This window comes from Pleurodeles waltl, chromosome 3_1 (genome assembly GCF_031143425.1).
Source record: "Pleurodeles waltl isolate 20211129_DDA chromosome 3_1, aPleWal1.hap1.20221129, whole genome shotgun sequence".
Taxonomy (NCBI): Eukaryota; Metazoa; Chordata; class Amphibia; order Caudata; family Salamandridae; genus Pleurodeles; species Pleurodeles waltl.
In genome coordinates, this window is record NC_090440.1 from 1,741,112,871 (window position 1) to 1,741,136,386 (window position 23,516).

Sequence of the window (23,516 nt, forward strand, 5' to 3'; positions counted from 1 at the left end):
ATGTTTGTCTTGCTAATCGAGCATCAGCATGCTTTGAGACTGTGGGATTGGTAGAACGTAAACAAGATCATTTATCAGTTATTGACTGGTGGTGGTTTGTAGTACTTTCAGCACCTTCCTTCCCTTCCAGTGTGATTTTAATTTTGGCTATATTTATTTTTAGTGCTTTGTCTTTTTTGCTTTCATTTTTACATGTTTGTGTTTGATGCTAGTTTAGTTCGGAGTTTAAAATGCTACATATTGTTGACTTTCTTCAAAGCACTAATGGTACGGCACTGTACATTTAATTCCTCACACAGAGAGGAGGAGTCGGGACAAACCGAAATGAATGCAGCAGCAGAGCCTCAGGACTTCAGCAGAACCAACTTTTTAGGGTGAGACTGAGGCACTGTGTGTTCTATGTGAGTCCTTTGATCCATAATGTAATTTGACATTAAAACTATGGCTGGATAGTATTTAATGTCTGCTTCACGTTTAAACTATCCCTTTAGTTTAGTTGTGTTTGCTTTGGATTGTCTTAGTTGAGTGCCAGCACTTCTTTTCACTGTTTGTTGCTTCCCAAGCTAAAATCCTCTGGTGTTTCCTGTTTGTTTTCACAACGTAATAAGTCATATGATGTATGTTCAGCTTTCCTGTTTCAAGACTTTGTAGCGATTGGTACCACAAAGGTATGTTTCACTTAAAACTCAGATGTGCAATCAAACTAGGACGATAATTTCCAAAATGTGTTAAAAGCATGTTCTTTCTCTCGGGGAGATAATCATGTGAATATGCAGCCTATATACTGTTCCTCTTCCCAATTCATACATCATCATGAGGTGAGTCTACACTGTGGCGAGTGATACTCTGCTGCCTACGGGGCCAACAAAACCATTTATGGGTGCCTCTAAAGGACTAATTACATCAAATACTCATGAGACAACTACCAAAGCAGCCCTACAGAATGTGATGACGTTTAGGTATTAGTTAGGCAGAATGTAGCTATCAACAGTGCAGTAGGTGCAGTGGCACAGGGGACCAGGAGTGTTATGGGCCCACTAGACTAAAATTAAGGTTGGCTTTCACTACTAAACAATGAGACGGAGGGCATTTCATTTTCTTCATTGGTGCCCATGGCAATTTGGCTATGTCATTTGCAACAGTAGGCACTGTACAGCTAAGGTAGACCAAGCACCAGGCCAGCAAGGAGCACAGGGTAGCCCTCCACCAGAACCCACAACAAAATAGCAAATTGGGATGCTAATGTGTCAAACCAGAAAGGGTGGAATGTCTAGGGGAAGCCTTGGTGAATGTCCAGTTCGAACATAAAATGTCACCAGCCCACATGACATAAGCAAAAGAAGGTAAGGTCAACTTACTGAGAGAAGCAATCCCTTTGGAAGAGTCAGACAACTGTGGAAACATCACAACCTCCCCATCTACAGCAGCCAACACAAAACTAAGGTGAAGGGCAAGAAGATTTACTGAAGAAAACAGGCTAGTAGCTAAAATCCCAGAGTCAAATAGGGATCACAAAAAACAAACAGGTGACCAAGTAAGCACAAGGACACCCAAATAAAACTTCCCTTTCCCAGCAGCCCAAACTAAAGGAGCAAGACATAGCACCTCTAAAACCCAAAGTTCAAAAATAGAGTCAAATGGGATAGAACCAAAGCAAGAAGGCTGAACCAGCATGTCGTAGCAGCAAATAGTTGGGAATCAACCCTGAGTGGAAAGAACAGGGATGCAGCTTAGAAATCCAACAAAAATTGAGTGAAAACCTCAATAAAAAGTCAACTCCTGCACTAGTGTGCACCATTACACATTCCTAGCCACAGCAGACACCAATGTCCACCCAAGAAAAAGGAGACACAAAGGCATTAAACTTCATGAGCATAAATATGGCGTGTGTCTAAGCAAAATAGACCTTGAGCCAAATAGGGAGCAAACAGAAAACATCCAACAAGCACCTGGTCACCCAGCAATACCAATAGAGTAGTTAAGGACAAGCCTAATAGACAAAATGTACAGAAACAACAACATGGCAATCGGCACACAAAGCCCAAGCCCATTAGGAAGTGAAGGTGTCTTGCCTGCACCCAGTCAAGGAGTGCTACCATAACCCCAGTCCCAATTCCAGCCAGGTGCCAGCAAATGGTAGACTAAGGGCCCCATTATGAGTTTGGCGGGCAGAAAACTCCGTCCGCTAAACTCACAATGGGGTGGCTGCTGCCTGTGCATCAACCTCCCTGCCAGAGCTATTATGGGTTTCCTGCTAGGTCGGCAGGCGAAACCTAAGTTTCCGCCCACCAACCTAGTGGGAAGACGCTACACATAGTCTCTGGCTCGTAATCGAGCCGGCGTCAATGCTGTCACCTTCAGTGTGCACCAGCACTCTCACAATGTTCACGGTCTGCAAAGCAGACCCTGAACATTGCAACAGTGCTGGTTAGGAGGGCCCCTGCACCCGTTCTCACCAGCCTTTTCATGGCTGTGCTACTGCTGGTGGAGCAGGGGGTCATAATCCCCAGGGCAGCGCTTCCCTGGCAGATTAGGACCACCACCATCCTCCAGACCTCCGGGATCCAAGATCCTGGCATAGCTGATGGGTCCCTGGCAGTTTCGACTGCCAGGCTTGTAATGTGGCAGTCTGTAGACCGCTACACTCATAATAAGGCCCTAAGTAGCACAACCCAACTCTCACCAAGCTCAGCACTGAGACAAGGAGACGTGGTCCAGGAAGACAAATAACACATCTCACCATCCCAAAGGTAACTCAAAGCTCAAGGAAAAAAGCCTGACCTCCACGAAAATTGTGGGGGCGCATGGGGGTTACCTTTCCTGCATCCTCTAGCACCACAGAGTAGGCACACCTTGGGGACCAAGACCAGCATGAAATAAGGGAAAAGTAAGGCAAACATTTGAACTATTACTACACAACCCCTTCAAGCCCAGCAGAGAGGCAATGATGCATCAAAACTAAACAAGATGCCACGAAACATGGAGACATGATACTACCCCACAAGCCATCAGGGAGCACAGGTGATGGCCAAAGCCTACTCTCAACAAGAAATAAAGAACAGCAGTCACCTGACCTGTAGCAAAGGTGCTCTAGAGCCACATTTAGAGCAGTGACTCTTCAGTTCCAAGCCCAGTAAAGAGTATCCAGGAGAGAGGGCCTACAACCAGCCTCCCATCTCAGGAGGTATCCATATCTAACATGAAAGGTCCACAGCATTGTCAAGGATAACTAACCTAAACACTAGCTGCAGGCCCAATAGGGATCTAGAGAAGGCCCAGCTAAAAAGCCCATCAGGAAAGCTGGGCCACACTCTGGTCAAAACAAGAGGCACCAGCATTGTGAAATGAGGCAACGTCCCTCAAGTCCAAAGACCAGCATGGCGCAGCACAGGTTTCGTCCACAATGCAGCCTGGACTCCATGTGTCATTTTAAGGAACATTATTGCTTAAAGATACATTTTGTAGTAATTATTTTTTAATTGCTTTTATTAACGTCTGATACATAGCTTCACTTTAATTCATCTTTTTTTCCCCTCATGGATTAAGGTGATTGTCCCCCTTCATCTCCCCCTTACAGGGAGACAACTCAATACTCGTCCCCTTTTTCATACTTCTTTTTCGTAATCTAACAGTTTCCCATAATCTTATTTTATATACCTATTTGTTTTGCATACTTGTGCCATCCTGATGTTTGGTCAACTTTTATTACCCTCCCATTACCTCCAACCCACCAGCCCCAAAGCATTTGGCCAATATCTATCTGCGAAGGAGCATCCATCACCTAACACAGAGAATGTTTGCCCCAAGCCCTGCAGGTGGCACACTGGTAAAGGCCCAACCTGAGGTGACAACCCACGCAAACTGACTGAAGTCCCACTTTGACATCAAGGAAAATAATCATAGCCCAATCCTGTTGTGAGCTGGAACAGCCCATGTGAGACTCCTGTACCAGATCAAATCGGCCCCAGTCAAACCCAGTAGAATGAGGTGTGTGTGCAGCAAAACACGTTGCTGGCAGAACCAGGACCATAAGCCCAGCAGTGGCCCAGGAAGCTAGCAAATGCAGCGACACAGTGAACAACAGAAACAAACTGCAAGCAACAAGGAAAAAAGGCACAAACAAGCCCCAAAACTTAAGCAGGAGGCTATAGACAAGAAGCAGCTGGTGACTGCCTCCTACCAAGGACTGACAAAAAAAAAGGGAAATATTTTGGTAAGAGGTTGTCCTTTATAGGTACTCCTCGACGAGGAAGAATTTAAACTTTGTTTCTTTTACTTAGGCAGTTGACTGCCTAATGGGTCCAACTGGGACTGACAATAGGCCCAGGCATCAAAATAAATGTGGCCCCACTAGTTAAATAGATAGCAAAAATAGGTGCCCATGTTTGAAAATGGAGGCAGTTTTGAGCTTGTAAAGACACACTGTATAGGTTTTTTGCAAAGTATGGAAGACGGCGTGGATTTGAGTTTGCTGCAGGTGATGTATGTTTTAATATGAATCTAAACAACAATAAAACCAGCACAGCAAACCATAAGCAGGCCTGCAAACAGCCAGAAAATTAGTCCACACACTGGCCTGTCAGACCACCCTGTAGGGCACTGTCAGTCCATCCCCGACTGCCTGTCTCTAGGATGTGAACACTGATGATGATGTAACAACTGGGACAAGGAAATGAAGAGGAGATAATAAACCTTATGCAAACACCTTTTTCAACAAATGTCATGTTCCCACCTAAAACGTGAAAGGACCCGACAACTTACACTACGATTAGTTGCAGTAGAGTAGGTATAGAAACTCTTGATGCCTAATTCATAAAGGCATTTTTTTCATTGTGAAATTATTTTTACTATGAAACGTATCAGGACATACAATGGTTAGGCACTTAAAATATAAAACCTCTTTCTCTTAAGCATTGATGGAGCCTGGGACCCTATCTTTTCATCTGGGGTCTGATTAATCTTTTCTTCTCTGTCCCAAGGGGTGAAGAAGTAATTTTACCAAATTTTTCAAACCAATCACAGTGCAACTTAATAGTCACACTTTAAACCTCAGAGTTCAAATTTAAGTTTCAAAGGCCTTTATTGCAGACTCAAAGCCAAAGTTACATGGGTGAATCTCAAAACCATAGTATATATCTACAAAACCACCAATGGAGAATTAAGATGTTGTACAATATTGAATTGAAGCAACAAAATGAAGTTCTCTTGCCAAACCATTGAATCTAGCGCCTAAAGTATTCTAATACTAAAGGAATATTCTGATAGCTTAGCCAACACATCTTCAGTATAAGATTCTGTTCAGGAGAGGTGCGGTGGAATAAAGCCACTTAGAAAACATGAGGTCTGTACCGCAGAAGGTCCGCTCTAAGCAAGGGTCAGAGAGAATCCGAATCGCTCTCCTTCTAACCCCACTTAACTCATAGTTTTTCCCAGGTTTGATGATATCATAACAAAAACCCTCATTTGGAAAAAGAAAGCTGCAAATCAATTATCATTAACCCTTCAGTCGTCCGAAGCCTTCGACACACGACCTTGATACACCCCTGCATTCTCAAATCTAAAAAGCTATAGCTATTCGTGCCAGGATACTCCTTTCGTCTGGTAGCGGTTCTTTCAGACCCTCTGATCTCTCGTGCACAACGAGTTCCTTGTTAATGTCAGCACCTGCAGCTTTTGAAAAACAAGCTTTCACGTTGAAGATTAGAACGTTAAAAAAGAATGCAGCCTTCACTCCAATCAACTATAATGAACATGAATATACTTTAGTTCAAATATGTTTTAAATGCCTTCCTTGTTGATTTTAAAAAATTATGAAGGCTAACATATACTATAAAATTGTCATTCTTGCAAACGAGTATTAAATGTGGCTTGCATAAAACACTAACTTTCATTGTGCACTTTTACTGATCTATTTCAGTCCACTATGTTTAACTATTTGTCTTACATGTTACATGTTTTTAGGAAGCATAATGGAGTAGCCAGTTTATGCTCCTTCAATCCTACCTCTGACGCGTAACATCATCAAAAACCCACTTCCTTCTTGAATGAGACTCTAAAACCTAGTAATTCTGAACAGCTTTCGTCTGGGTTCTTCCAAACGCTTCATGTCATTGTAATATTCACTCTGACTTTCTTCCAACTCAACCTCTGCTTTCTTTCTGCTTTGCTGAATCCTCATTCCTTAGAAAATGTTGTATCCAATCAACAGAATTATTACCACTATGGAAATAATCAGCAGTGGTCTCAACACAAGCCATACAATTCCACTTCCTAAATTTCTGAACCTTCTATCTATAGCAGAATATCCATTTCCATTCTTCTCATGCACCAGTTGCTTCCAACTCTTTCAAATCTTTTATCAACCCTGAAATATTCTGGATATACCTCTGCAAATCCTTACTTTTACGCGGAATTAAGGTACAACATTGTTAGACCTTAAGCATCCGACAGACTCCGTCTTCTTTTGTGAGCAATATGTCTAAGGCAAGTAAATTTTGTAAAACCATTGATCTGATCGCAGTCAGCTCAGAATCTATGACCAGTAACACTCCAGTAGTACTACTGGCTAGTTTATCCACTATATTTTTCAGCCTTCTAAACTTTAAATAATTCAAAATCACTCCAACAGACAGGATCAAAGCACCAAAAAAGTCTCCTTCCACTTCTCCTGCACTCACACCTCGCTTAGATCTAGAAACTTGAGTCCAAAGAGGATCGTCAAAGTGCTCCACATGGTAAGTTTTAGGAAAAACAATCCCCAACTAACATGTTCCATATCATCCTTTTGGCAATCTAAAATAAGCATGTTTTCCACAAACAAAATTAACTCCAGGTTTAACAGCGTCCTCCCCATCCAAATGGAACTTATAGTTCCCTCTGACATCAAAAGTGTGTTACCATTCACCTTTTCCCACAAACACATTATCCGTTTCAGAACCTTCCATCCGGATGCACAATCTTCCTTTCTTCTCCCAGTCTAGAGGTAAGGCAGCTAGGTTTCGAGCTAACTGATGTTCCATTTCTTTCGTCTACTTTAAGTCAAGTCAATTAACTTTATTCGGGCTATTGGCCACAAAAGTCATGCAAATATGCATACATACATTTTCCTTCCTTATTAAATATGTAAAACATATGTTTGCTAAAATCAAGATAAATTTTTATGAATACAAATTTTAAAACCATAATAAACAAAATCATAAGTCACAGCTATCAGCACTACACCAGTCTTGGAGAAAATACCTCTTTACCATGTAATCATAAAGACAATGATTCATATCTTTTCCTTCATTCACAAACCCTCCTAATAAAGTTTATACTGCAAGACATATTTCTGTACTAGAGATTTTCTGTAAAAAGATCAAGTGTTTTTTATATATTCTTAAATTAGTTTTCTATAAAATAGGAATTAAATACTCCAGCCTAAAAACTCTATATATAGGACACAAATGTAAAGTGGCTTGTGCTTTGTGTGGAAACATGGTCACAGTTACACAGAGGTAAAACATATTTACAGGTATTACACTGGGTGAAAACTACCTTATAGTGAATCAGACCACCTAAAAAGGTTAAGATAACTATGATATATGGGGTTCGCTATTCAAAAGAGATATACGGTTCCACACAATTTGTAGTCGCAATCTCGATATGCCTTTTTAGTGAAACCATGGACTGGGCCCTCCTTAATCTTACATCTGTACAATATATTAGAAAGAGTGAATTAACCTCCTCCTTACATGAACTGGTGATTTGATAAGGGTGGTTGAACAAATCCTTGAGACCTATGGCCTCGAGATTTTGTCTCAGATAAGTAATTCAGGGGAATGTAAGCCACACCATCTAAAATGAGACAATCAATAATACAAGACCTAACTAATCGCCGCTCCGGAATTAAACCAAGAATTGATCCATAGCAAAAGCGGAGCAAGTGTCGACTGATCTTCTAGATACCCCAATCCTAATTCTACATGGCATACGAGGGTTGCAGCTCCCACCGGAAGCATTTAGTACTCTACAAATGAAACTATTCTCGGCCTGTTGAAAGGCAGACTGACTTGGGTATCCCCATAGACTTTCCCCATAGGACCTGGCAGAAATGCTTTTAGTTTTATATAGAGTCAGCATTTATTTAATGGGCTTCCTACCAAAACTGTGTGAAAATCTAAAAATAGCCTATCTGTGTTTTTGAAAGGGTTGCACCTCATTTATTCAAAAGTGTGTTCCATTTAAAAGTGAAACGAAAAATAATCCCCAAATAATTAAAATCTTTCATTTTTTTCCAATGTGGCATTCCCCATGACGAAGGTAATTCACTTTTGAATCCAAATCACCCATAAAAGAGTGAAAAGAATCTAATAATATTTGAAGACTGTTAGCCGTGCGGTGTATGAGGACAGCATTGTCTGCAAAGAGGTGAATGGAGATTGGTTCGGAATCTATATAGGGGATATCCTACACAACTTCTGCCTAATATTTGGCAATTCCATTCATATATAATGCAAATAAAAAGGGGGCAAGAATGCAACCCTGTCTCACCCCACAGAAAGAAATAATGCAAGAAGTTGTTTCACCTGAGCTACCACAATAGACTTAAGCATTGGTGTAAACATTTGATTAAAATAAGCATTTCCAATTCAACCCCATTCTTCTCCATCAGTGACCAGAGCGTTGACCGATTCACAATATCAAAGGCACAGGATAAATCAATAAATGACAAGTGTAGCTACCGTTCCTTCGCCATTATGAATTTACCTGTTAGAAGATACAAGTTTAGGCACTAATCAACAGCACCAATACCAGGTCTAAAACCATATTGTATGTTAGACAAAATATTATGCTCTGTGACCCGAGATTCCAGCCGAGCTAGGAGTACATTTCCCAGGATTTTCAGCTGGAGCCTATTAAAGACATAGGCCTATAACAAGATGGTAATTCCCAGTCTCCTTTTTAAAGATTGTCTAAATTATGGCCATTTCGCAGGACTCCGTTATGAACCCAGTGCCTTCCCTCCACCACATTTCCCTAGTGCTGCTAAGACGCCTTTTACCTCAAAGGCTATGGTGGATTCCTGGGTAAGGTCAACCTGCCACTGGGATCAGCTTTATCAGTTACATCAGATGTTAGACTACACTGTTTCTTAAACATATATTCATAGTATGCCACCCATTGATCTGCTGGAATTTGGGCTTCATGTCGTGCAACCTCTTGCTAGAAAAAAAGGGTGATTTAAAATTCCCCAAAAGGCTATCATTCCGATTTGCTGCTGCTATAAGGTCCTCCAAGGCCTGTGTCTGAATTAAACCATCTACAAGGTTGCTTATATTTTTTGGGGTTATCAGTGGATAATTTTTCTGAGCTAGCTCTGCATAAAATGCTAAAATCTTTCGAGATTGTGGATACATCTAAATTATAGTTAAGATACCGTAATACAGTAGGTACATTTTGTAAGATTATTTGAGCATTAAGTTTATCCCACTTGATTCTAATCCCTCTTTGTTTGGGGATAAGTTATCTTATTACCTTTATTTTTGGTGGGTTTAATTATATATAAATTCAGAGTTAACGCTAAAGGATTATGGTCACTTATGAATGCGCAACTAACTTAAAATCTGTATAAACTTGTATGAGTTCAGGGGACATAAAATAAAATCAATAGTGCTGCACTTTTTACTTCCTGTAAAAGTTGGGATTAAATTTCCACTCAAAGCTGCCATATCATTTACACACACACGATCATGTTTCAGAATAATAGTATTCAAGATCTCCCCATAGGGAATGTGTTTGAAATGGGAGGTGTCTAGGTTCCACTGGTTTCTAAAGTTACAAACCCATCTCCACTGTGATCACACAAAGTAATATTGAAGTCCCCCCCACCGAAATCAGACTAATGCGTTTTGTATTTGTAAAGGAGTCAAGAAAATCCTCAAAAAGGACAGTAGCTTCTGTGTCCACATGATTAAAATTATTGTAATAGAAGTTAACCAATAAAATATTGTACTCATTTTAAAAAGGAGAGAAGCATGACCTGGAAGTTAGATGAAGACCATATTTTTGATAGGGTTGAGGAATATATATATATGAATATATATATATATATATATATATATATATTGGGCTCGGAGTGTTACAAGTTGTTTTTCTTCGAAGAAGTCTTTTCGAGTCACGGGGTCGAGTGACTCCTCCTCTTTGGTTCCATTGCGCATGGGCATCAACTCCATTGTTAGATTGTTTTCTTTCCGCCGTCGGGTTCGGATGTGTTTCCTCTCGCTCCGAGATTTCGATACGGAAAACTTTGTAAAACTCTCTCTTCGTCGGTATTGTATTGATCGGGTTTATCTTCTTACATAGACACAGCAGTACCGTCAGGAAAACAACTTTGTACGCCCTTTGGGGCCCACGTGCCCAACTCAGGCTGACCGCGTAGAAAGCCTCATGGAACGGACTTCATTCCGATTCTGTCCTCTGTGCCACGCGAAGTACCCATACACAGATCAGCATCTGGTTTGCAACCTCTGCCTTTCCCCCCAGACCATCGGGAAGAAAACTGTGAGGCCTGTCAATCCTTCTGATCGAAAAAGACTCTTAGAGACCGAAGAGCAAGAAGGCTCGAAATGGCATCGAAGAGTGGGGAACATCTCAACGTAGAAGAGGTAAGAATTGATGCAGACAGCAGTCTCAGTTCGAGATTCGGAGTCGGAGCAGGAATCAGAGGAAGACAGAGCAGTCACAGCAGGACAACATGTGAGTACGTCTGCCCCTGCACCCTCACAAAACAAAAAACAAAAGGCCTTGGGTACGCCACTGCCGGAAGGCCATGGCTCGGCCTGAAAAAAGACTGTCGGTAACCGACCTCCCAGTTCGGCACCGAAAAAGGCCAAGCCTTTCGAAAACCTCAGAGACGACAAAAAGCTCAGTTTCTGACTCCAGTAGACATCAATTTTTGCAGTCAAAAATAAGAAAGCAAGTTCGGAGCCGAGACCTTCATCGTCCTCATCTTTTTCGATCCTGAAAAAGCATGCTTTGGAGCACAAAAGGCCAACATACACAGAGGAGCATGGACTTTCAAAAAGACTTAAAGAAAGCCCCAACACCTCTGAAGAAGAATTAGAGGTAGAGCCAATTCTAGAAATTATGGATGAAAGGCAATCCAGGATCCACATCCATAAAGAAACAGGAAGAATTCTTACAGCACTTCCTTTAAAAATAAAGAGGAAGCTAGCTTTTTAGGAGGAATTGGACACTATGCAGCCTCCAGCTAAAGTACAAAAGCAGAAGGAGAAACCACCACCTCCTCAGTCTTCTCCTCACTCTCCTCCTCATTCTCCCCACCTACCTACCTCTCCTCCTACCAGCCCTACACCAATGCATTCACCCACTCATTCATATGATTCACAACAGGACAATGTTGATCCATGGTATCTTTATGATCCTGATCCCATTCCAAGTAATGATCCACACAGCTATCCCTCTAAACCATAACCACCTGAGGATAGTACTGTCTGTAACAAGGTGAAAGCTAGGGCGCAGCATATCATGGTGTTACCATGCATACAGAGCCACTAGAAGAGAATATTTTATTCAACACTCTATCCTCAACTCATTCTAGGTACCAATGCCTCCCAGTGCTCCCAGGCATGGTAAAACATGCAGATCAGATTTAACGAACCAGTAAAGGCACGCATCATAACACCTAGAATAGAGAAGAAATATAAACCTGCACCCTCTGACCCTGATTATATCACCTATCAGGTACATCCTGACTCTGTTGTAGTTAGCGCCACCAGGAAGAGGGCAAATAGTCAGTCATCAGAAGATGCGCCCCCTCCTGATAAAGAAAGCAGGAAATTCGATGCTGCAAGGAAAAGAGTTGCATCCCAGGCAGCAAATCAGTGGAGGATAGCCAACTCGCAAGCACTATTAGCTTGCTATGATAGAGCCCATTTGGATGAGATGCAGGACATAATACAGCATCTCCCCAAAGAACACCAGAAAAGGGCACAACAGGTAGTGGAGGAAGGGCAAGCCATTACAAATAACCAGATAAGATCTGCCCTAGGTGCAACAGATACTGCTGCTAGGAGTATCAACACTGCAGTCACTATACGTAGACATGCATGGCTCTGATCTTCTGGATTCAAGCCAGAAATACAGATGTCTGTGTTGAACATGCCGCTCGACAAAAAACATCTTTTTGGGCCAGAAGTAGACACAGCTATCGAAAATTTGTGAAAAGACTCTGACACAGCAAAGGCAATGGGTGCACTCTACTTTGCACCATATAGGGGGTCATTTTGTAAACCTCAGTTTCGAGGTGGTTTCAGAGCACAGCCCTCAGAGGCATCAACCTCTCAGACAAAGCCAACCTACCAACCGCAATACCAACGTGGTAGTTTTAGAGGCACATATAGAGGACAATACCCCAAAATAGAGGAAAATTCCAGGCCTCTAAGCAGCCGCCACAGCACCCAAAACAGTGACTTCCCTCATTCCCTTCCACTCCGCACCTCTCCTTTGGGGGGAAGACTACAACAGTTCCACACAAATTGGCAAAATATTACCACAGACAACTGGGTGCTATCAATTATCCGCAATGGCTATTGCCTAGAATTGATAAACACTCCTCCAAATATTCCACCACGGTTACACAAACTATCCACAGAACACACAATTCTGTTACAAGAAGAGGTCCAATCTCTACTAATCAAACAAGCAATATAATTGGTTCCACAGTCTCAGATAGGAACAGGAGTTTATTCACTATACTTTCTAATTCCCAATAAAGATGGCACCCTCAGGCCAATATTAGACCTCATGCATCTCAATCTTTACATCCTGTCAGAACATTTTCACATGGTAACTTTACAGGATGTCATCCCACTACTACAAAAACAAGATTTCAAGACCGCCTTCGACCTAAAAGAAGGGTATTTTCCCATACCCATCCATCCTGCACACAGAAAATACATCAGGTTCGTCATTCAGGGAAAACACTACCAATTCAAAGTGTTACCCTTTGGAATAACAGCGCCAAGGATATTCCCAAAGTGCTTAGCAGTAGTGGCAGCCTACCTAAGAAGACAACATATACATGTCTTTCCATATCTAGACGATGGGCTAATAAAATCAAGCAATCATACACAATGCCAAAATCATACGCATTATGTAATACAAACCTTACAAACACTAGGCGTCTCAATAAACTACCAAAATCACACCTTCAACCAGCACAAATACAACAGTATTTGGGTGCAATACTAAATACTCAACAAGCTCTAGCATATCCAAATACACAAACGATACAAGCTTTCCAAAATATAATCACACAAATACGAACAAATCAACAATAAACTGTCAGATTTGTCATGAGAGTTTTAAGAATGATGGCATCATGTATTGCAATTGTTCCACACGCAAGACTAAACATGCAGCCCTTACAACCGTGCCATGCACAACAATGGTGACAGGCACACGGTCAACTCCAAGATCTAGTGTTGATATACCTCCAAACATACATGTCCCTTCAGTGGTGGAATTCCATAAATCTAATAAAAGGACGGCCATTTCAAGGCCCTGTGCCTCAGACCATAATTACAACAGATGCATCAATGATTGGTTGGGGAGCTCACCTAAACAATCACAACATTCAAGGGCTTGGGATGTCAAACACAAACAGCTACACATAAACCACTTGGAGTTATTAGCTGTTTTTCTAGCACTCAAAGCTTTTCAACCTCTTCTCACACAGAAGAATGTTCTTATCAAAACAGACATGACAACATGACAATCTCGGCAGAAATCACCAACAAACTCACGAATGGGAGATTCATCCTCAAGTACTTCAAAAATACTTTCAAAAGTGGGGAACACCAAACATGGACCTGTTCGCAACAAGCAAAAACACAAAATGCCAAAACTTTGCATCCAGACACCCACATCCCCTATCCAAGGGCAATGCTCTATGGATCAATTGGTCAGGGATATTTGCATTCACTTTTCCCCCTCTCCCGCTCCTTCCGTTTCTAGTCAACAAGTTGCGTCAAACTTCACACTCAACAGGATACTCATAGCACCAACATGGGCATATCAACCGTGGTACACAACATTATTGGATCTGTCGGTTGTACCAAACTCCCATCCAGACCAGATCTTTTGACACAAAACAGAGGTCAAATCAGGCATCCAAATCCCAAGACACTCAAATACTAGACAGTGCTATGCAAACAAATGGAAAATATTTGTATATAACTGTCAATCCAAAAATATAGACCCTCTTACAGCATCAATACAAGATATTGTATATTATTTACTTCATGTACAAAAATTAAATTTAGCATTCTCTTCAATAAAAATTAATCTTACTGAAATTGCAGCATATTTACAAAGTATACAACATAGCTCTTTATTTAGAGACACATCATTCCACCCAGAACACCACCAGTTTCTTCTTGGAATCTAAATATAGTGCTTACAAGACTTATGGGACCACCATTGAGCCTATGCACTCTTGACAAATTCAATTTCTAACATGGAAGGTTGCCTTCCTGGTGGCAATTACTTCTTTAAGAAGAGTAAGTGAAATCCAAGCGTTTACTCTTGAAGAACCTTTCTTCCAACTACACAAACATAAGGTTGTACTATGAACAAATCCAAAATTTCTACCAAAAGTTGTACCACCATTTCATATAAATCAAACAGTGGAACTGCCAGTCTTCTTCCCACAGCCAGATTCTGTGGCAGAAAGAGCTCTACATACATTAGACCTCAAAAGACCTTTAATGTACTATATAGACAGAACTAAACCGTTTAGAAAGACTAAACTATTTGTAGCTTTCCAAAAAACACATACAGGCAATCCTATATCAAAACAAGGTTTAGCACGATGGATCGTAAGGTGCATCCAAACATGCTATATTAAAGCAAAAAGACAGCTTTTAGTTACTCCCAAAGCACATTCTGCGAGGAACAAATGTGCAACAATGGCTTTTTTTAGGGAATATACCAATGGCTGAAATATGTAAAGTAGCTACATGGTCAACACCACATAAATTCACTAAACACTACTGTGTAGACGTATTATCACGACAACAAGCCACAGTAGGTCAAGCTGTTCTAAGAACATTATTTCAAACAACTTCAACTCCTACAGGCTGACCATTGCTAATTTTTGGGAGGACAAACTGCTTTGTAGTCTATTAACAGCATGTGTATCTGCAGCTACACATGCCATCGAACGGGAAATGTCACTTACAGTGTACATCTGTTTGTGGCATGTTCTGCAGATTCACATGCACCCTCCCTCCTCCCCGGAAGCCTGTAGTCGTTTAAGTTACAAAATTTGTACATATGTAGATACATTTACATTTGCATGGACATCTCTTACTTTATACCTATATACTCCATCACTCCTTCCTTTACCCTCTGCTGGAAAACAGTCTTAACAATGGAGTTGATGCCCATGTGCAATGGAACCGAAGAGGAGGAGTCACTCAATCCCATGACTCAAAGACTTCTTCGAAGAAAAACAACTTGTAACACTCCGAGCCCAACACTAGATGGTGGACTAATGCACTGCATGTGAATCTGCAGCAAAACATGCCACGAACAGATGTACACTAGGTAAATGACATTTTCCACACACACACACACATATATATATATAATAATATCCCCCTTTAGCTCTACCCACGATAGAGGGGATTGCCAGTTCCAAAAAGGATTGGTAGCCATTTAGATTTGTTGCCTTCCGGGACCAAGTCTCTTGACAACATAAAATATCAACTTCATTTGCAAAGGCGATCCAGTCCAGATTTTCAATTTTTAATTGTGCACTTGCAATATTCCACAAAACAATTTTCACTCATTCCTTGGAGCAGATCAAATTGTATAGTTGCCCCTTCAAGTTCCCTCATAGGAGGAGGAGAAAAAAGCCTAAGAGAACTAGAACATGAAGTGAGCTATTGAGATGATGGTCAATCCATTTGATCCAAGGTTGAGAGTGATTCAAATCTGTTTTGTGTGGGCACCAAAAAACTAACATAATTTGAATTTTGATAATTTACTGCAAGTGCTACAGGTGGTCTATAGAAATTACCTAAGGGACAGACCTTAGTCGACTTTGCACCATGATTTGAATAATTGGAACTAAGTAAACTATGCTTCACCACATCTTCGTTTGTAAAAGTAACTACAATGCAATCCTTATTATCAGGCTTAGGCGATGATCCCACCCATAAGACTCTTCTTACATGATTCAAGTTAAAAAGCTGCCCAAAGCGATTTATTCTTGTTCCTAACCCATGTACTACTTTGTTTAAAAGTTCATTTTAATTCTCTGGGCTGTTACTCATTAAAGGCAGAACTCCCTTCAATATCACAATGTAAGTGGTGACTTGAGGAGGGGGATGCAAAACTGGAAAGGGTGAGGGCTTAACTGAGTGCTGGTGCAAGATTGAACCTGGCCCCTGTGGAAATTCTGAAGAATTAGGAGGTCTAACAATAGTATCATGCGCAACCCCTCCCGCACTCACCCCTCTTGAATTTGATTGACAGAGACTGCACTCCGGAGTGAGGAGAAATCTGTTGTTAACCTCAACTAAAGAATTTTTCCAACTCCATATTCTCTAGGAGGGTCATTATTGGGGATAAAGAGGATTGTATAGCTTTTTTAATAATTTGGGTTACACAGGTATTGTATTCTGCAGACACAGAGAATGCTCTGTCATCTGTGTTTACTCCAGATTAGTTTCCTGAGCTTTCAGCCTTGTTTTGAGGTTGCCTCTGGCCCCCATTATGCCATTAGTGGTAAATCCCACTTACCGCCACGCTGACGGCTGCCAAAATACCTCCGCTGTGGCAGATATCTGTTCACCATATTGTGACACACACACACACACACACACACACACCAATCCAACAAAATACTACCACATAGACAAATCCGCCATACCAAAGGTCAGTGATAAAGTGGCAATACCAACAACCATACCATAACGCCAATAGAACAATACCCATCACCTTATGACCCACGAATCACCACAGCGGACATTCAACAGCGGTAAACCTTTGGCGGTACAATAATACGATAATTGGCGCTCAGAATGGACACCCACATACAAAACGCCACCACATTGACCAATACTAAAAACACACACCTGACACTCATGCACACACCACTATAAAACACACACCTACATTACCCACAACCCCTTACGAACACCAATTGCTACCAGGAGGCCGAGAAGAAGAGCACGGAGACAACTAGACTCACACACCACTCACACCCATACACCATTCACACCCATATGCCCCTCACACACTCCAGATCACACATCCCACCACATTACCCAACACACCCTCACCAACACACATCACCCATGGCACCACAAAGGCACCCCTGTTTCACTGAGCAGGAGTTAAGGGTCATGGTGGAGGAAATTGTCAGGGTAGAGCCACAGCTCTTTGGAGAACAGGTACAGCAGATTTCCATTCCAAGTAAGATGGAGCTATGGCCGAGAAGCGTTGACAGGGTGACCGCCATGGGACAGCACCCTAGTACAAGGTTGACATCAGGACGAGGTGGAACGACCCACGGGGGAAGGTATGTTCCATATCAGCAAGGCACCAGCTCGCCATACAGAGGACTGGCGGTGGACCCCCACCTCCTCCCCCACAGCTCACAGCATGGGAGGAGCAAGTCTTGGCATAACTGCATCCTGAGGGTCTCGCTGGAGTTGCTGGAGGACAGGACACTGGTGAGTCAACATTTATTACCTATCAACCCCCATCTTCCCCACAATACCTGCATGCCATCTCACACCCTCCCATCACACCACTCCAACCCACACACTGCACCTAAACATCTCACTAACCCCAATGCCAAGCTCTGCATGCCAAACCAATGCATGGACACCCATCACTAAAGCATGCACAGCATAGGGAAACTAACATACCCACAATACATCACCATACACAAGCAAAAGCTGGCAGGGCAACACCAACGATAGAGGGGAAGCCAGGGATGTACAAATGTCATACACTTGAAGCATAATACATCATTACATTCCCACAGGTACCCCAGCCGATGTCAGTGGAGAGGAGGTGCCACCACTATCCAGTCCCCCAACAGAAGAGGCCCCCAGTGGTGACAGTAACTCTGGACTTTTGGATCTGGAGGACCTACCTGGCCCATCAGGGACCACTGGACAGCCGGTCACCCAAGCACAATCACAGACCACCAGAGAGCCTCCCCCATCAGGATCCAATACCACAGCACCAACCCAGCATACCTATACCTCTGTCCCCAGGACACGTCAATTAGCAGTGTGCCCACCTGTACAGGGACCCCAGGCTACACCTCATACCCAAGACAATCAGGGACCTGGGGTGAGTGGCAGTGGGCACAGCATTCAGGGGACAGGGGCACAGGCCAAAAGGGAAACTGGGAGGACTGCTATGCGCCAGGGGGAGGACAGGACCAGGGAACCGACTCGCCAGGAGGCACTCTCCAAGATCCTGGGAGCCTACCAACATTCCCAGGACATGATGAGCCAGATCCTTGACAACGTGCAGGAGAACAGGCAGCTGCAGGAGGGACAGTATCAGGGGATCAGGGATGACTTGCAGGCCATTAACAACACCCTGATCTCCGTAGCAGGTGTGCTGGCAGACATGGCCAACATCATGAGGGAGGCAACAGCACACCAGCGGACCCCTACCACTAGCCTGTCAACTGAACAGCCCTCCACCTCCACTGCCACGAGTGGCCAGGAGGCCCCACCACAGGACCCACAGGCCACCAGCACCTCTCTCCCTGCAGAAGGTGAACCACCGTGCAAATGTTCCCTGCAACCCAGACAGAAGCCAAAGACACATGCCAAGACCACCGCCAGGAAATGAGACTCTCCTGATTGTCCCCCTTGTGTCTCACTCAGTCACCTTGTCCACCTTGAACTGTCATTGCTCCCCTTCCTATGTCCCCTTGGACACTGTGCCTGTGCTACAAACAGACTGAAACAATACCCTGGACTTTCCTCCATCATCAACCCATTCCATTGCACTTTGCTCTCAATTTCTTAGCACTACAATAAACACCCTTGGACAAAACTCAACTACTAGTATTTCATGTATTGAAAACTTGTATTGCTGGAAACAGCTACATCCATTGCAAATGAACTGTACATTGTGAGAGCATAGAAACGATGACCTATAGCTGGCTGTAGTGATCACATCAGGACATTGTTGTCCAATCATCAACATCTGTAAAATTATAATCCACAGGTGACAGTAAGTAGAGATAAAAAGTGGGTAATGCCTTCATGCCACACAGAATACACCAATAGTCATAGAAATGTGAAGTTGCGCTTTCTTAACTGTGTGTCATTGGAAGTAATGACGGATAACTGATGTTCTGTTGTCCACATCCTCATCCTCTGCCTCCTCATCCTCACTGTCCTCAGGGTCCACTGCTGCCACAGGAGCATTTCCAGTTTCCTCCTCTTGCAGAAAAGGTACATGGTGCCTGAGGGCCAGGTTGTGCAACATGCAGCATGCCACTACTGTCTGGCAGACCTTCTCGAGTGAGTAGCACAGGTATCCACCTGTCAGATGGAGGCACCCGAGCCTGGCCTTCGTGAGGCCAAAGGTCCTCTCAATGACCCTTCTGGTTCGCCCATGTGCCTCGTTAGAACATTCCTCAGCCCTTGTCCTGGCATTCCTCACAGGGGTCTGTAGCCACAATATGTTTGGGTAGCCAGAGTCACCTGCAAGATAAGTGAGGGACAACATTTAGCCACACACTATCCTATGAAGTTAACATCAGAGGCATACACATACATACACTGTGTGGGAACCAAGGCTCACCTATAAGCCACACCCTGTGCCTCTGTAGGTGGGCCATCACATTTGGAATGCTGCTATTTCTCAGGACAAAGGCATCATGCACTGACCCAGGATATTTAGCATTGATGTGGGAGATGTACTGGTCCGTCAGGCGCACCATCTGAACATTCATGAAGTGAAAACTCTTACGATTCCTGTACACCTGTTCATTCTGGCTGGGGGGGGGGGGGACAAACGTGATATGTGTCCCGTCAATTGCCCCAATAATATTGGGGATGTGTCCCATTGCATAGAATCCGGCCTTCAAGTGGCCAAATCTTCCACCTGGAGGAAAGCTATGTAGTTGCACATGTGTTTTACCAGGGCAGCCAACACTGAGAACATAAGCTGTGACATTCCTGCTGCCAAGCTCACTGACACTTGGAAAGAACCAGTTGCAAAAAATGGAGAACTTACACAAGATGGGGGGGATCCCAGTCGGGTGATGGATGGATGAGATAAGGTCTGGCTCCAACTGGGCACATAGGTCTGTGATTGTGGCCCTGTCCAGTCTATAGGTGAGGATAATGTGCCTGTCCTCCAGTGTAGTTAAGTCCACCAGTGGTCTGTACACGGGGGTATGTCTCTATCTCCTATTCACCCGCAGTGGTAGGTATCTAAGGGACACAGGAGTGAGTGGGCTGTCGCAATTTGAACATCTAAACCACAACAGCAGTCCACATTGTGTACTTATGTATTGGGATAGTGTAAATTTAGAAGAATGTGCCTATTTATCCTGTGATGCATCAATTCTCGATAGGCCTGTTTCCCTCCCCCCCCCCCCCTTGAAATGGCCTATCCTGTCCTGTGTGGAGGAACAGGTGGAAGTAAGGTATTTCCACCAACATTCGGTGTCGTGGTGGTAGGCGGTCGTGCACCGCCATTCAATCCCTCATTCGATAATATTGGGCCCTATGGAGTACAGTGGCCAATGGGGATGTACACCAGAGGTGACGGTGTACACCGCTGTGGACATGACAGCCATTTTCTGATTCCCTACTTGTTTCCTGACCTTCAACAGGATTAGACCTGCACTGCATGTGCTGCTGTGATCTGCATCTGGGACCTACCATGCCCTGTATGACTGGGGAAAGGGCCCCAGCTTTCACTTCGGAGGAGTTGGCGTGACTGGTGAATGGGGTTTTACCGCAGTACGGACTGCTATATGGGCCTCCAGACCAACAGGCGTGTACACTGTGGGCACGATGCATGTGGCATGGATGCATGGAGATGTGTTTCAAGGCATTGTGTAAGTGGGGGAATTATCTGTTGGCAGTGTACATGTTGTCAGCTGGGGTATGTATGTGCCAATGGTGATGGAAAGGTGTATGGTGCGCCATGTGTGTGACAGGCTGGACTGTTACTGTAATGGTGTTCTATCTTTATTGCCTCTGCAGGTCAGCTCCCATCAAAAGAAGGGATTATGACATGCCATCGCCAAGGACGTGCGGAACCTGGGGGTCTATGGCAGGCAGAGCACCCACTGTCAGAAACAGTGGGAGGACCTGAGACGCTTGGCGCGGAAGACTGCAGAGGCCCAGCTGGGGATGGCCTCCTAATGAGGAAGGGCTGACCGTCGGACCCTGACCCCCTTGATGGCGCACATACTGGCGGTGGCCTACCCTGAGCTGGAGGGGGACTTGAGGGCATCACAGCAGCCACAAGGGGGTGAGTTCAGTGGGTATCATTACATATTTGGGCTGGTGGGGTGGTATCTGGGTGGTGGTTGTGTATTAGTGGGTGCCCCTAAGGCCAGGCCAGACATTGCAGCGTGGGTCATCTCTAGGGTAATGGTTGCATGTCAGATACAGGTAACCTAGCTTGTTAGAAGTCGCTTTCAGGTAGGGCATTGTGGGTCCCAGGTGTGCTGCATAGGGAGATGTGTGCTCTTTATAATGCCTTTGTGACTAGCCATATCACTGGTAGTGAAATGCATTTTGCTTAGCTCTTTTCCGTGTGCGTGAGGGTGATGTGTATGCCGACGGTGGTGTTAGTGCAGTAATTTACCTAGTGTTTCCTTTGTCTCTCTCCCCCCTTTTTTATTGTCATCCAGTCCTTCTGTGCATTAAGATCATCTGGCAGAGGAGCAGGGGCACGGCGACAGAGGGAGCTGCATCCCACAGGACCCTGAAGGCAGAGTCCACCGATGCTGAGGGAACCAGTGTGACGGAGGGCGAGGGGAGCACCATGACAGAGACAGAATGAGACAACACAGACTAAGATACCTTCTCCTATGGGAGCTCCCTGGTGGTGGCGGACACCTCTGTGACCACCCCAGCTGCAGGTACAGCTGCCATCGCCCGTACCAGCACTCCCCTCCCATTGGCCCCTCCGCGAGTTGCCCGTGCCCGCTCACCCAGGAGGGTGGGCATCTCCTTTGCCGCAGGCCCTGCCCCAGTGAGCCCTGCGGCCCTGAGTGAGGGGGCCATTCACCTCCTGAGATCCATCTCTGTAGGGCAGTCAACCATTGTGAATGCCATCCAGGGGCTGGCATCCCAGGTGCAGCAATGCAGTGCATGCCTAGAGGGCATTCATGGTGGATTGGCGGCCCAGCAGAGATCGATTCAGGCTCTGGTCTCCTCTCTGATGGCAGCCATTGTCCCCGTTTCTACCATCCCCCCTCCAACTAGCATTTCCCAGTCCCACTTCCCTCGACCCCAACCCATCCCAGGCACACATACAGACAAGCATGCACACAAGGTAACACACAAGACCACACTCCAACCCACAGGCACTCACACAAACACCATACATTTGCAGACACAACAACATCCACTGCCTCCACGGTCTCCCCATCCACCACCTCCCTCCCAGTGATGTCCACACTCACACCTGCATGCACTACATCAGCATCTACTATCAGCATCACCATACCAGGCAGAACACACACCTCACTAGCAGACACTTCCTCAACATCCATGCATGCGTCCCCTGTGTCCTCTCCCACCTTGTCTGTCCCCCCTCCTAAATGACACAAACGCAAGCATTCACACACCCAACAGCCACCCACCTCACATCAGCATACTGCCCATGCACCTGCACCCAAGTCCAGCAGACATACACCTTCAACAACCACTCCCTTATACACCACTCCCATTACTCCTCCCGCCCCAACGTCCCTAAGAAGCTTTTCCTTTCCCAAATTAACCTCTTCCCTATCCCCCCTCCCCCTCAACCACCACCGTCCTGCATGTATGGTCAGGGTACCAAGAACACAGCCAGCACCTCAGCCAAACAGTCCACAGGGACAGTGGTAGCACCATCTGCTTGTGGTGGTAAGGATACCAGACCTCCATCACAGAAGGGGAAGGAGCCAGCACCACCAGGGAAGAGTGTGAAGGGGCCTGCAGCACCAGGGGAGAGTGTGAAGGGGCCTGCAGCACCAGGGGAGCGTGTGAAGGGGCCTGCAGCACCAGGGGAGAGTGTGAAGGGGCTTGCAGCTCCAGGGGAGAGTGTGAAGGGGCTTGCAGCACCAGGGGAGAGTGTGAAGGGGCTTGCAGCACCAGGGGAGAGTGTGAAGGGGCTTGCAGCACCAGGGGAGTGTGTGAAGGGGCTTGCAGCACCAGGGGAGTGTGTGAAGGGGCTTGCAGCACCGGGGAAGAGTGTGAAGGGGCTTGCAGCACCGGTGAAGAGTGTGAAGGGGC

General features: G+C 44.5%; 1 long non-coding RNA gene across 1 annotated transcript in view; it reads left to right on the forward strand.

Annotated features, from left to right (window-relative positions):
• The first annotated feature begins 321 nt into the window (after positions 1–321).
• LOC138283417 (uncharacterized) overlaps positions 322–23,516 on the forward strand; it is a 116,163-nt gene continuing 92,968 nt past the window's right edge. Inside the window, exon 1 of the long non-coding RNA XR_011201246.1 lies at positions 322–374. This is a non-coding gene — a long non-coding RNA (uncharacterized lncRNA). The remainder of the gene's footprint in view (positions 375–23,516) is intronic.